The sequence below is a fragment of the Pyrgilauda ruficollis genome, unplaced genomic scaffold (genome assembly GCF_017590135.1).
Source record: "Pyrgilauda ruficollis isolate IOZ18807 unplaced genomic scaffold, ASM1759013v1 scaffold104, whole genome shotgun sequence".
Taxonomy (NCBI): Eukaryota; Metazoa; Chordata; class Aves; order Passeriformes; family Passeridae; genus Pyrgilauda; species Pyrgilauda ruficollis.
Genome location: NW_024508545.1, coordinates 533,485 through 550,130, shown reverse-complemented (window position 1 = coordinate 550,130; position 16,646 = coordinate 533,485).

The following is a 16,646-nucleotide window of genomic DNA, read 5'->3' as shown; positions in this document are numbered from 1 at the left end:
GCTTTTTATGATAATGCTAAATGTAAAAATATTGCGTATTGTATGTATAAAAGAGAGGAATCTTTTTTGATTATTTCTTTAGAAAGCTGATTAACTGCTTAAGGGCTAGAGTTTACCAGCCACATTCAATCAGAGCTAATCCAAAGCCACCAAATGAAAGATGCCCACAGGTTTGAGTGGGGTTTGAAGTGCAATCACAGAGCAAAACTCTCCTGAGTCAACCCAGAAATGTCACTGGGACCATGGATATGAGGAAACATGGTTTTATCCAATGGAGACTGGGAGAGTTTAGTATGACACAATCAGAGTTGTAACAATTTCTGAAAAGGAAAGAACTGAGCTGGAAATTATTGCATCGAAAAGAGTGGGGCATCTTGCAAATAAAAAAGATGGAGGTTTTGTACGCTGGCCCATAAGTAGTTCCTTATCTCTAAAAATCAGATGACAGGCTTCATCTGTCTCCAATGAACACAATATATGACATTAGGGGATAACAATTCATCTTTTTGAATTGATGCTGGGCTGTGATGATCATTTTTCATTTTGCATCCAACAAGTCGTCACCAATTTCTTTTTTTTTTTTTTTTTGTAGTTTTTTTTTTTTTTTTGTAGTTTTTATAGCAGCTTGAGGGTAAATATTTCTACCAGCTAAATGGCAATTTTTGTTGGGGGTAGGGGAGTTGGAATTGGAAAGGGAAGCAAAGACATTTTTATTAAATCTAAAGAAACCTTGTAAATAGATTTTTTTTTCATTTAAAGCAATTCTCAGTTTGAAAAGTTGAGTAAAGACGACTTGTAACACATTTTAAACCAGAAAGAGGCAGGAGAGCGAATGTAGGCCTGTACTGAGGTGAGAAATTCTGCTGTTTTATAAAGTGTTCAATTCTCATTGTGAATATCTTGAACTCTGTTAAGGATACTGTACTGTATTAAACATGTAAAAAAAATGATGTTTGTCTAAGTAGCTTACAAAAATAATAATCCCTTGAATGGGAGACTATCCATGTCTGGAGATCTGTCGTAATTAAATACCTGATTCGTTATGGTGTTGTAACTTAATAGAAGCTATTCAAGAGAAAGCATGGTGTATGAGACTTTGTAAGTTATTTGTGCTGGTTCTGTATGTTGTGCCATGTGTGTAAGACAAGAATAAACTGCTGCTTTTGTTCATCCCATCCCACCTATTATCCCACATATGTATCTTTCTTTTTCCCCAAAGATTTCTGCTATTGTTTATGTTCATGGTCTACTCTCATGTTTCTACCAGAAAGCATTTTACTTGCAAAGTCTTCCTCTTCTCAAAGAGGTGGATTAGATTTGTTCTGACAAATACTACCCAGGCACATCACATGTACTTTATTCCCAGATGCTTGCTGAATATGAGTCCTGAATTATACTCTGCACTCAGGCTAGAGCCAGAAACACTGTCCATGACAAAGATACAAGTCTTATAGGGGCAGATATACAGATGCAAACAAGAATGAATTGTAATATATTAGGTAGAAAGAGAAATAGTGAAGTCAAATTATATTACTGTAATTCTAGTGGTTTTTACCCTGGACAATCATGCTGTACTACTTCCTCGTAGACAATGAAGTTGTGTCAGGCTCCAGCTTGTCAGGTGAGTTTGGAAGTTGAGGTAGTGAAAACATTCATTCAAGTGCTATACCTAAATACAAACTTTGCTCTAGTTCTCTCTAAGATTATCAGAGTATTTACTGGCACAGAAACAGAAGCCTGGGAAAGAGGAAGGAAGATGCAGCTGGGATACATGCTGCCATTTAATGACTGCCATTGTGAGCTCCAACACCTGGAGGAGTTCCCTGTTCCTTGTAGCAGAAATCAATTGCAGGATTCACTAGCCAGATGCATAAAATACAACATCTTCCACAGTTATAAGCTGGCATATTGTCTCTGACAAATCTCCTGTGCCCAGAAGACAGGTATCAAGTGTAAGACTGCTCTACTCCATCCCATGCAGGCACTTATTTTCTCTTCCTTGCATTGTACAGTTCTCCTAAAACAATGGTGATTCACATGGTTCACATTCCAGCCCCACTTCCTCAGGACAGAGATCAAGAATGTCTTTATGTTTTGATCAAGAATGTCTTTATGTTTTCAAAATATGATGCAGGAGTGCCTCAGGGGGAGTCTCAAAGCTAATATCCTGATTGCTATTTATACCTCAAATTGCTGCAACAGACCACTGAAAGAACCCTTGCAGATATCCTCTTTACAGATATCCTCTTTACAGTCCCCAAGGTCTAATGCTATTCTGTAAGCCCATTGTGTTTTATTGCATCATGGATAAAAACATACTTAATACATGGCAAAAATACATAACCACAGATGGCCATACACAACACGTTTCTTTAATTCCTAAAAAGATTCAAACATGGTCTATGTAAGCTGCTATACTTCATGATGTCTCATGGAGGTGCTGAACAACTCACAACATTATTGCGGCTGCTAAAACTGGTACTGACACATATTTTTTTGCTGATGGTGACTCCTGAGCAATTACCTTAATTCAAAAATTGCTACCCAGTTCTCACAGGCTTTTTCCATATTTCTATCCCTTCACAACTGAACAACTTTTGTCTAGAAGCAGCACTGTAGTACTGTTTACAGTTGCAGTGTGGAAGAAATTTATATTTAGGTAGAACAAAGGACTGAAGTCAGTAAGAATGGAAATGAAAGAAGTAAAATGCTTTACTATGCCTGCATTGTTGTGCCAGTTTTCCCATTGTGTTCTTCTTTACACAACCTGAAGAACATCCTGCAGTCACAAGTGTGAATGCTCTGGTTGCACCACCAGCAGCAGAATCAGGTGCTGTCCTGAAAGATCTGCCAAGCTTCTGCTTGAGCCCTTCAGTCTCAGCTGCAGGACTTAGGCCCTCACACCTCACCCTACCCTCAGCACTCTGCAGTCACCCTTGACAGGCTCTGAATAAACCCTGGCAGTACTGTTCATGCCCAGATGGAAGAGCTGCAATACTCCAAGGGCTGGAAAAACTTTGGCAACAGGTTGGGTCCAGGTCTCTTTGCAAGGACAAGACTTCCCAAGATATCACCAGGGCGGGTTGGCAGATTGGACATCCCTCCCCATGAGGATGGTGTCTCCAGTATCTCCCACCCTCCTTTTCTTCTCTATGAACACACACACCCTCTTGCTCCAGGCTGAGAATGGTTCTTGTGGCCCACCCCTGGACACTGAAAATCTCACCAGTTTCTGGCATGTGCCAGTGCCCACCCTCACTCTTCACTCCTCCTGAAGCTGCTGCAACCCCAGCCATGTAACTCCCACATATTTTAGAGTTTCTGTAATTGTATAACTGCTTCTCTTTAAAAAAGCTGCATGTCATTCACCCTGAAGATCATGCGGGATTTCTTGCTGTGAATCTTTCTGACAGCAACATGCTCTTAGGTCAGTCAAGAACAGGCTGGGTCTTACTGGAAAATGCTCAGCCTCCTCTCATCCTGGTGAAGGAAATTTCACTCATTAATGAATCGTTTTCTTCCTCTTTGGACAGTCTCTCAAGAAGGGTTTTTATAGGTGACTGAGCTGTAAGACGTGGTTTTGCATTTTTGTAAGTGGAGGTTGAGGCGTGGAATTTGGGTTTAAGCAAAACATGCAGGAATGCCAGGTCCCACTGGGTGACAGGTAAGGGCTATGCTACTGAAAACATCTTTTACTGGAGCCGAGCTCACACACAGGGCTGAGGTAGAAGTCACGTGCAGGAGTTCTGAGTCATAACATTTTGGATTGTGACTTAAACTAGAACAGATTGTTTGCAATATAAGTTAATGTTGCAAAAAGGTCCCTGTATTCTTCCTTGTAAGAAATACTGTGTTATGAAAGGCTCTATTTCTAAAAAAAGAACAAAAACAAAAACACACCAAAAAAAAATCCAAGAAAAAGAAGAAAAAAATCCAAGATGCAAAATTCAAAATGCGTAATGAAACACATTAAAACTGTTTTCTTTAGAAATTGCGGGTGAAAAAGTGTCATTGTAAAACAGTATCATGGCTGTTGCAGCTCTTTTTTCTAACCAGCTAAAGGTGCTGTATGGTGACTGTGATATTTAATTTAGTCTTGAAGACAACCCCAGGGATAACCATGAATTTTCTCTGACAGATGCTGTAAATATTTTACATGGCTCAGAAAACACAACTGTTTTTATGGAAACAAGTATTTCACAATATCACTTGCCATATTGATTGCTTCTCCATAATACCCTCTCAATGAAATAGCCTTTAGGATTGTGTGAATGAAAGTTCTTAGTTGAAGAGGGAAACCTCTGAATGCCTGCATCTGAAGTGCCTCTGTACACTGATTTGTGGGGCAAATAAACAGTATTCTAGCCTCAATTTTCCTTTCAGTATCGTGGGATAAAGATTAACAACATCAAGAGCAGATACTAACTTCATGACTTTGGTTATGAATTATTATTTTTGCTGCTCTCCAGGGTTGTAGTGTTGATCTGAGGACTGCATTTTCTTGAGATAAATCCCTCAGAGCTGTATGCTGCAATGGATATATATGGACAAGAAAGTAGATGTGAATCACAAAAAAGGCATGTAACAATAGAGAATTATCCCAGGCTAAAATCAGAAGTTATATTAAATAGTAATAAAAGGTACAGATAAGTAAATCAGTTTGAAGTGCAGATGAGTAAAATGCTGTCAGCAGAAAAGGAGATAGAAGCCTGATACTTTTACAGAGCAGGCAAAACCAAGGTGCAGTTAGCCCTTGATGCATATTTGTAAGTCCTGTGAGGAGGGGCTGAGGGAGCTGGGAAGGGGCTGAGCCTGGAGAAAAGGAGGCTCAGGGGGGACCTTGTGGCTCTGCACAGCTCCTGACAGGAGAGGACAGCTGGGGGGGTCGGGCTGTGCTCCCAGGGAACAGGGACAGGAGGAGAGGGAACAGCCTCAGGCTGGGCCAAGGGAGGGTCAGGTTGGATGTCAGGAGGAATTCCCTCATAGAAAAGGTTGTTAAACACTGGAACAGGCTGCCCAGGGAGGCAGTGGAGTCACCACCCCTTGGAGGTCTTTAAGAACTAATTTGAAGTGTCACTCAGTGCTCTGCACTGGGTGACAAGGTGGGGATCAGTCACAGGTTGGACATGATGGTTTTTGGGGACCTTTTCCAACCTAAGTGATTCTGTGACTTGTGTTGGTTGTTTTTCACCTTATTCACTCAGTGAAAGCAGCATACCCTTATTTTAGCCTGCTTTGATACACACTATGTTCACTGTATATGATTGGTGCTGCCTTTCCTTTGAACAAAGTCTGCAAGGGTTGAGTATTAAACGTCTTTATTTGTAGAAAAATTGCCTAAGGAACTGTCAAAGTTTCACTGTTAGGAAGTGCAAGACCAAGGCTGATACTGTCAGGTCTGGACTGATATAACAATCAGGAAGCTCCGTTTGTCTCAGGTGTTCCTCTAGTACCCAGGAAAAGCCTTTTGCTTTCATTTTTTGTTAGGAGACTTAAAGAGAGAAATTTTGACCAGGGGTATGTCAAAACAAAAGGTTTGGTTTACTGCTCTGCTCCAGGCCTTTTGAACCACTGCATTACTTTCTAGTAGCTACTAAATCTACCTTAGTTTTGCTGCCCTGATATGTCCTTTTCATAGGTGTGAACTGATCAGGAGCAGCCTTGCCAAGAAGGACTTTGGGTGGATGAGAGGCTGGAGCTGACCTGGTCATGGCACTCACAGCCCAGAAAATCATATCCCAGGCTGCATCCAGAGCATCATGGGCAGCAGGTTCAGTGGGTGATTTTGTGTCTCTGCTTTCATAAGACCCCACCTTGAATGCTGCAGCCCTGGAGTTCTCAGCACAAAAAAGACATCGACCTGTTGGATTGAGTCCAGAGAAAAGCCGTCAGGCGATCAGAGAGATGGAGAACTTTGACTAGGAGGATAGGCTGAGAAAAATGGGATTGTTCAGGTTGGAGGAAAAAAGGTTTCATGGTGACTTAGTTGAAGCCTTTCAGTACCTGAAGGGGGTCTGAAAGAAAGTTAGAGAGAAACTATTTACAGAGTAATGTAGTAAAAGAACAAGAGAGAATGGTTTTAAACTGAAACAAAGCAGATTTAGATTAGATATTAGGAAAAAATATTTATTTTGAGGGTGATGAGGCCTGGCACGGGTTGCCCAGAGAAGCTGTGGCTGCCCCATCCCTGGAAGTGTTCAAGGCCAGGTTGGATGAAGCTCTGAGCAATCTAGTGTAGTGGAAGTTGTCTGGCTATGAGAGTGGAGCTGGAGTGAGATGATCTTTAAAGTCCCTTCCAACCCACACATTTTGTTATTCACCCAAACAGAAAACCTACATTTGTTACTCCCCCTGCACCCATTTCTCACAGTCATGGTTCTGCTACATCCATAGCCAAATTTTGAATTTCTGATATAGTTACCTAGGTAACCAGATCCTCACAGGCTTTCATTGAGACCTCTCCTTGGACATGGCTGGCACTGCCAAACTTCACTCCTAGAAAAGTCTCCAGTGCTTCTCTGTGAAAGTACACATTTCCTGACTATGATTGTCCTTTAACCATTTGTGATATCCAGTACTCCCCACAATACTCTCTGGGAATTTTTTGTATCTTCTCACATTACAGTTGGTCACACTGAGCAATTTCTTAAATCAGGCTCAGTAGTTCTCTTGTTAAGTTGGCTGATGTCTAGTCATTGGTTATTTGCCTGTGGTCTAACATTAACTACCATGGTCCTCACGTGTGATTTTGTGAAACTAAGCTTCAAGCTTCAAGAAACTAAGCTTCAAGAATTAGGTTTGGATTGTTGCTGTCCAATATAACAACAAAAAAGTAGTTAATTTGTTTTATCTTTGTACCATTGGATGATATTGTAGGTCTGACCTACATCATTAAGTTGTGGTACACTGTAATACCTCTTAACATTTCATTTAGGTGGGTCAAACTGTGCCTGTCTTGAATCTCTCTTAAGGCTTTCCTTGTTGAATCACATGTGTTCCTTTATTGTCAGCTTGGATGAACTCTGTTGTCTTCCAGTTAACACACAGATTCTAAAAAAAAATTTAAAAATGCACCCCTTCTTGTAATACAGACAACAGAAAATTTCTATTTTCTTCCTCTCTCATCTCACAGCCAACATTACAAAGCCAGAGACTGAGATAGAAATGATCCTTCAATATTCAGTGGAAAATCTTGATACATAGATATGGGGCAGTTCTGAGGTTTCACAAACTGAAGTTTATCCATCTCTGATAAAATCTAAAAAAATGCAATTAAGGTGGAAGCAGATTTGTGCCTAATCTCAAAGTAAGGCAGGTTGAAGTGAACCCTGAATAGTATTATAAGACTATTCTTCATGGAGAGGCAATACCTTGGCCATCAGTCTTGTTATGGACTTAATGTTTCAATTTATATTTTTTCATTATTCACATTTATGCAGGATGCAAGAATCTTGTCACAAATTATGCCTCCCTGCTAGATCTGCATTTCTCCAAAGAGGTTGTGTTCTTTGCCCATGGAGGCAAGCTTCATACAGCATTCTACTGGAGGCAATCCTCTGAGTGGAAACTTTTACCAAAACTCCATGAAGCTCAGAAATATATTCTAGGGACAGAAATTTTATTGTGACTGGTGTTTTTTTTTTTTTTTCCTGTTTAGAAGATCAGTATAGATTTTGGAAAGAAAATAATTTTCACAAACAATTCATGATCTATAACAGATAGTTATTCAGAAGTAAACTTAAGCTGGAAAATTAGTATTTTAATGTCTCTTACATTAATTGAATCATTAATGCATTTATGAATTGAGGAATGCTGGTCCAAGTTGTTACTCTGCCTCAGTTTCAGGCAAATGTTCTACCTCTGAGATCACTGGGTACTTAGGCATCTCTTTACATCATCTCCTTCTTAAACCTAAAAATAATTAATAAGAATTAGAAGCAGACATAGATATGACTCTTGGGGAGAATGTTTAGTAGTAGACTTGGCAGTCCTGGGGTAATGGTTGGACTTGATGACCTTAGGCCTTTCCAAGGTAAATTGTTCTGTGATTCTGAAATGAATGTTCTGGTGAAGAAAATAAATTGGTGCTGTGAGCTAAGAAAATAGTCAATTCATAACAAATAAAAAAAAAGAACCCAAACCAAACCCAACCTAGCCAAACAAGAGAACTCCCACAAACAAATAAATAAACAAACAAACGAACAAGCAAAAAAAACCCCAAAACTGTAAATCCCACAAAACCTATGAAAATAAAACCCCAAACAATAAACCAACAAAATGAAAAAAACAAAACACACAAAACAGTAGCCCCACAACCCAAAACCCTCAATCATCTTCCTTGGTTCAGAATAGAGAATGGAGTAAAATCCCATTATGTTCACGATTGTCACTACACTCTTTAGAAATCTGACCAACAAAAACATCACTATGGCTTTGGAGTTTCTTGTTTAGAAAATCAAATATCTGATCTTTTGAAGGTAGAGGTGACTTAAAGAGGCTGTCACAAATGTGTTATGTAACCTGTAAATTAACATATGGCGCATCTCCAGGGTCAAGAATTCGACTGACCCAAAATATAAAATATTATATGCTTGGTTACATTTAGGAGAATTCTTAATCCCTGGGGAAAAGAGCACAAGTGAATGGTGAGACTTATCCACGGGACTCTCACGTGGGCAGGGTGCATGTATCTGATGATTTCTATTTTATTCTGACCATAACTAGCTGTTTTCATGAGGGATGATTGGTCAATCTGCTCTCAATAAGAAGCAGGTGTTAATGTTTTATACTTCTCGGTGTGATTTTAAACCTCAGTGCAAGCACATTTGCAAGCCCTATGTAGATGAGTATCGCTAAGAATTGTTGTGAAAGTGATGAAGTCAGAGCTTGTGCTTGCCTGGCATTTTTTGCCCTCTCAATGATAATTTGCAACTCAGAAATGTAAGAGAGTTATGATACCCAGAGCTAAGAAATATCTGCAAAAAGATTATACTGTCAGCCAACACCAATTATTATGATTAAAATCTGATGCAATAATAATGCCTGTCCTACAATCCCCTTGACAATAACTTTGTTATATATACATGGCACTGCAAAATAGCATTCACACAGACACTTAACTGAATTTTCCCTTTACATAAATCTACAATATATAGTACCTATATAAAGCAGGCAATGTTTGATATCAATCCTCTCTGAAATATTGTTCATAAAACTGATACAAAACAAGACAAAGTCAATGCAACTAAAATATTTACAGTAAGTTATTTAGGTCTACAATATGAATTTTCTTTTCTTTTTTTTTCCCTCATACTTTTGTGTTAAATGCCAAAAGTGGCCTCTGATCATGAATGAATGAGCGAATTATGATATAGTATGCAGCAATCATGTCACTTTTATTCTGTGCAATAAATTTAAATGAAATACAAATTATTTGAAGTGGTGTTTGCTATCTGAGCTGAAACCAGACGTTCTCTGGCAATCTTCATCTTACATATTACCCCAATTGTGCTTCACACTTGTAATTTTTTTCCTCACTTCTGATTAAAGACATCTAAAAATTTTATCTTTCACAACCTCTTCTGGAACCTCATTAATCAGCCTGTATTCCAGGTTCCTGGTGGCTTCAGGGTACAGGAATTGCTCTGAACACAAGAAAACTTGGGGAAAGGTAACTCACTCTAAAGCAGCCACACAGGTGCCAGACTGTGAATTGGGAAGGTAAATTTTACCCGTTGCAAGCAGTGCCCAGGACAGGTGCTGCTGGTCATTTTCTCAACAAACATAAAAAGAGTCATGTTCAGCCAGAGCACAGTCAGCAGATGAGGACACTGGAGCACAAGTCTGGTGAGGAGCAGCTGAGGGAGCTGGGAAGGGGCTGAGCCAGAGAAAAGGAGGCTCAGGGGGGACCCTGTGGCTCTGCACAGCTCCTGACAGGAGGGGACAGCTGGGGGGGTCGGGCTGTGCTCCCAGGGAACAGGGACAGGAGGAGGGAAATGGTCTCCAGCTGTGCCAGGGGAGGGTCAGGTTGGACACCAGGAAGAATTTCTTTACTGGAGGGTGGTCAAGCACTGGAACAGGCTGCCCAGGGAGGTGGTGGAAACACCATCCTGGAAGTGTATAAGAGAGGACTGAATGTGGCATAAAATGCTATGATTTAGTTGACAAGGTGGTGATGATCAGAAAAAGGTTGGAATTGGTAATCTTGGAAGTCTTTTCCAACCTAATTGATTCTATTATTCTCCTTTAACAGAGTGTGTGTGCATCTTTGGGCCATCATTTCTGTCTGTGCAGTAGCAATATCTCTGACCAGTGCAGCAAACTCATATCCTGTTACATGTCAATATAATATGATTGTGGAGTGTTCACCCCTGAGGTTTGTTAGTTTTGGCCATTGGTTTTGTTTGCAAATTAAAGTTCAGGTTTGTTTTCTACATGCATCTGTTTTCATGCACCTCCAAGACAGTGAGCTGGAGGTGATTTGTGCTCAGAGACTGCTGAGCAGCTCTGAAGAATGCCAGAGAAGGAATCTCCTGTCAGCATTGTGCTATGTGAGAGAGTGGGAGCAGGAACACCGTACATTTTTGCTTGGAAAGCTGAATTACACCAGAATCCATCTATGGAGCTAGTCAAAACAAGTAGTGATGAGATTCTGTCAGGTGAAAAGGAAAAAGAAATCCTTTTTGAGAAACAATTCCTTCCACCGTGAAGACATTTTCAGAAGTGGATTTTTTAAACAGTATTGTTGAAACAATTTTGTTTGTTAAAAATGAGAATTGTCTGAGGCAGTATCAGTGTTTGACTACAGCTTCATTGCTTTGATTCATTTATTAAAGTTTTACACCATTTTCAATGTTGCATTTGCATACCACAGTAAGTAGGAAATAAACCTTGATATATTGTCACTATAAAAACATTGGTTCAGAGATTCTGAATAAAATTACCATGTATTTGTCTTGTCAATGATGCAGAGGCAAAAATTTGAAAATTTGGATGGTTTTCCAGTTTCAAATTATAACAGGCTGAATAATGTTTTTCCTGTAAAATTGGAATTATATTTTCTGAATAACTGTTGCTAGGAATTTGATTCTGCAACTTTAACACACTTAAAGAAAAACAGATTAACTGCAACCTGCAGGAATTAACAAGCCTGAAGGAACCTGTTAGCTTCCAGGGTTTTCTCAAGAGCATTTGTTTCATGTTAATGTATTTTACTGTGTTGTAGAAGGGAACAAAACAGCATCTAAATTGAAGCCTTTTTAGATGTTGTACAGTATGTAGTGAAAAGAGCCATAGAGATTTTGTTGGTAAGTTCAAGTTTTTTAAGATGTACAGCCCTATTCTTCACAGATCACTCTTTTAATGGGTGTGCTTCCTAGGGGCACACATAGATTTTTTGCAAGGTCTAGAGATGTAACTCTGCTATGTAGCTGTGTCTTTGAACTCAAACTTTGCTACTGTGGTTAAGAAACTTAACTGTGCCTCTACTCCTTAAACACAAAAGGGGTTGAGACATGATATATTCCTCAAAGTTTTCAGGGATGCCTGAGCACAAGCTTTTCTCTGTTTGAAGTCCAATGGTTTAACAAAGAGATTTACACTGCTCTCCTATTTCAGCCCAGTGATGAAATAGGATTCTGAGCCTCAGGGATTGCAAGATAAGAGTTAACATGAAATTGTTACACAACTTTCGTCAATGTAATAAAACGGTAATACTTGTCCATTTCCAGTAATATATCATAAAGGAGTTGATTAGAGGCCAGCAGAGCTATACCAGATGGGTGCCCAAAAAAATAACTGCCAACTTTCCAGTTGATGCTTTTGGATTTTCAAGAATGTTCTATGTTTTAGAGTCCAGAATGAAGGACTGTGGTTCATTTTCTCTGAATTGCACTTTAACAATGTACTGTGTGTTATCTCCAGTTGCCAGGAAGAAACACTGTGTGCACGGGGTTAAGCTGTTACTTCTGATAAAACTGGATTCCCAGATTGCTACATCAATGTTTTTGAGTTTGACACAATATTCCAAACTTTATACGAGGTAGAAAATATAAGGAGTCTTGATTGCCATGCTCAAGAGTCTGATAATGTGAGCTGAATAGAAGAAAAGAAATGTCTTGCAGAACAAGCTAAGAAATGTAAACAAAACTCATGCCTGGTCTTTCTACCTGAAAATTTTAAAATGTATTAGACCTTATTTATTAAAAGGCAACATCAGTGAATTTTACACAAATAAATGGACACTTCTCTCCCTTACTATGTTCACAACAAATCCTCAGAAAGAATAATTCATTAACCTAAAAGTTATTGTATATTAGAGGTAAATAGTGTAGGAAACCTCCTACACTATTTTATGAACTTCAAAAAATGATCATGATGCAGTTACTCACTTTCTTAGCTCATTATCAAATAAACACAAACACCATATTAAAATGAACTTTCAAACTTTTCAATTTCATCTGCTGGTTTTCTTCCTCTTCCTCCTCTTCTTCCTCTTCCTCTTCCTCTTCCTCTTCCTCTTCCTCTTTCTCATTTGCTATATAGATATAATGCACTGGGTTCCTTTCAGTAAGAAAAATAACACTTTATTGTCTTAATTAAATAAAAACCAACATTTTCTTGACTTTAAAAAATAGCTATTGACAATATCTAAAACCAATATTGCATTAAATTTCCAGAAAAATATATTGAAAAGGAAATTAAGGACAACATTAAAAAAGACAGAAAGCAATAAAACTATGATATTCTGAGTTATCATTGTTTTTAAGAACAGTTCAAATTTTTTCTACTGTGTAAATAAATAATGTAGAAAACAGGGTCTGTTTGAAGTGGTATTCTGACTGAAGAGAAGGTTGAAAGAACAAAAGTTGTATTGATATTATTCTCATTATGACCAAGTGAATCTCTGTAAAGGTGCCCAAACTAAATAACTGTTAATTCAGGTAACGTACAGGAACCAGAGTTAGTTTTGAAAATATCTAATAAGCACAATATAAGATTATTATGGAATATAGGAACATTATACAATATTATAGAATGTTAATTAACATCTTAAAATTAATGTAGTAGTTTTTTATATTAAAAGAGTTAAAATTTCATTGGAACATGTATATTCATGTGGAAATATATTTTGATCGAAGACATTGTGTAACAAAGGGAAGGGCCTTATTTATATGTTTTTGATTTCCTTTTAATGAGTGTGCCCTGGATCCCCTTTAAGGACTACCTTCATCAAGATTCTGTTTATTATAGAAGAATGATGAGAGATTTTACAAGGACATGCTTAAGCATCTTCCTCTTAGCAGGGAGGGGACATTACAGTCATTAGTGAAGCAGAAACTTTGATTTCATTGGCATTTTCCTTTCAGTGTGATTGTGAAACAAACAGGTATCTGATACTAGAAGACAAAAATATTGAGGATAATCTGATAAATGGAAATGCTACTAACTAATCTTTTAATCAGAGAGGGGTGTAGCTAACTCTTTTTATTACTTCCTGTGGACTAGCCAAGATGTCACTTTTTCAGGTCAGTTGTGTCCAACTTTCTTGTCATTGCTGGGTGAACTGGGATAAGCAATGTTTAAAAAAACTCTTTTTTTTCCACTCTGGTTGTGCTGGAAAGGAAAAATGGGTACTGCAGTAGCACCAGTTTAGAGATGTGAAGTTCCCTTTTGTTAACTAAGAAGCATGTTGACACAGAGCAGTCTGCACTCTCCTGAGGATGAGTAGATGTTTTTTTGTGAGTATAACTAGGATGACAAAGGAAATTATGTAGTCCAAGTGTTCCTCTCATATAATTGTCTGTCTTTTTTTCCACTGAACATGGCCTGTCCCTACCTCTAGCCTTGCTTTGTTCCCCTTCCACGCTGCACAAGTTGGATGAATAGCAGTAAAAGTTGAGCTTGAAGGTTCTCAAGTTTATAAGTAAGAACATTCAGAAACTAGGTAGCAATAAAAGTTGTCTCATGTTCTCCAGGTGTCTGACAGGCAATCAGGATTACAACAGAAAAAAGTAAAGTAAAACCTGTGTAGAAGTGATAACCTATATTTACCTGTAACATAAAACTATATTAGAGTTCCCTGCTTTGAGCAGTCCTTGAGCTTCCCACTTGCACTTCATATTTAGTTGTGATAAAATTAAAGGCAACAGGCAGAAGAACCTGGATGCCTTTGATGGGAAGTGATATTTATTGACCCACGTCCTTTGCTCCAGAGGAGATCAAAGAAGATATAATTAAAGTATACTTTGGCTAGAGAAATTATTCTCAAAAATGAAACAGATAAGTTATTATTACCTGAAATGTAATAATACTTTTAACATAATAATTATTTTTACCTAGAGATATTTAACAATATGTACTACATGGCACTAAAAAAGACATATCAATAATAAAATTAGGAAATCCGAATAAACTGAACTTATATAGGCTCACTGAAAACCATATGTTCAAAATGACTTAATTATAGCAGCAATTTGATGTGCAAGAAACTAACCTCAGAAGGTGATAGTCAAAATGGATTTCCGTAACAAATTCAGGGTTCTGAGTTGTGTCTTTATTCTACTTTAGTTTACTTATGGATCTACCTTACTACCACCATCCTGCAAGGAAAAAAAACCAAAACATTCCTTTCTACTTGTAGTTACCAGACTCTTGTATTTGTGGGGTTCCCAGATGAAGGAATGATGGATCTGAACCCATGTTCTCAGAAGGTTAATTTATTATTTTATGATCTATATTATATTAAAGGATGCTATACTAAAACTATACTAAACTATACTAAAGAATACAGAAAGGATCCAGACAGAAGGCTAAAAGATACTACAGCAAAACTTGTGACTCTTTCCTCAGAGTCCAACACAGCTTGGCCATCATTGGCCAATAAGAGAAAACAATTCACATGTTGGATAAACAATCTCCAAACCACATTCCAAAGCAACAGAGCACAGGTGAAGCAAATGAGATAATATTGTTTTCCTTTTTCTCTGAGGCTTCTCAGCTTCCAAGGAGAGAAATCCTGGGCAAGGGGATTTTTCCAGAAAATATGACAGTGACACAGACTGCAACTAAAGACACAAATGTAACCTGAAGAAACTCTCAGTGGTCTCCAGGCAGAAATGGAATTGGTACTAGTATAACCTTTAGAGGGAAATTTGAGAGGTTGCATAATCTGATTGTCAGACTTCATTGCCAGATCAGAGGCTCATATGTATATGCTCAGGCAGATATTCTGTAACTGATCTGATGTATACATCTATGCCATTACTAAGAATTAACCGTAAAAATGGAAAAAAAACAAACAAACAAACAAAAAAAACCCCAAAACTAAACTGACAATGGGCAAAAGGAAAATACAGGACTAGGAAAGTCTACATTGTTCAAAAATTCATTTTAAGGTGGAGAGAAAAAATATTTCCTTAACTTTATGCATTGCTCCAAATTTTTTAGTGGTTTTTATTGTGTGCTATTAGTCTATGCTCCAGGGCTAAAAAGCCCCTTCAATAACAAAAAGTCCATTTTGAAACCATAATTGTGCGTTTTAAGGGCAGAGGTGAATATCAAAATTGTACAGAGAAATATTTTCTCTCCTAATTAATTACGTTGAGAGTAACATTTTTGGTTTTAATTCTCACGGAGCTATAATGTTCTCTGCATAACAGCCAAGCAAATCATGGGAATGGCAAAGAGGAGCTATGTTAAATTCAAATGGAAATATAAACTGCAAAATGACTTAAACTGTGCCTGGCATCAAATGAGCCCATTACGGATTATGTGTTTGGCCCCATGCCATCCTCTCCACTTGGATAGATGAACAAACACAGGAATTCTTTCAGTGGAGGATATTTCTGAATGGTTTTAATGCTTGTAAATAAAGAGCTATGAAGGTTACAATCCTATATAATTGATTGGGAAAAACATTACACAAATGTGTTCCTTGTAGCTGGATAGACACTGCTGCCATAGCTGTTAACAATTCCACTGTAACTTTCTGAGTAAACAGCCCCAAATCCAGAGTTTTGGCTGAGAGGTTATGTCTTTGCTGCTTGTCTCACTTAGGCTGAATCAACAAAGAGCTCAGGAGACTCCTAAGAGATTCCCAATGCAGTGTCTCATATATTGGCTAAGCAAGGTAGTATTATTTTCCTGCTTTAGTGCAGTTTCATTTAAGTGTTTGATGTTTTCTCTAATTGTGTGTCGAACTGCACAGAATAAACATGTCTCTGGAGAAAACAGTGATTCAGAGATTCCAGCAGTTTCTGAGTCAAATCACTGTTTTCTCTATGGAATCAATCAATAGTCCAAGTTCAGTCAGTTTAGTTGCACTCAAACCTCTCACTAGAGAGAATGCATCTGAATATTTCTTAGTGTTCCTTTGGTCCATCATTCCCCTTAAAGGTATTCCATTTATTTTTCCCCATTTTTATTTTGAATCAGTGGGAGAATGTTGAGTACACACTTTTTAATTCTCTTAGGACTCGCATTGTGGTCTTACCTATCTCATTGCAATAACATTTATTTTTTCCACAAAATAAAAATTAGTGTTCAAAAAGTTTGTATGGGATTCTTCTCTTCTTTACAAGGAATTAGGTCATTTTTCCTCTTCATCACACATCAGCTGTAGCAGAGGAGCTGGTGCAGAGAAACCT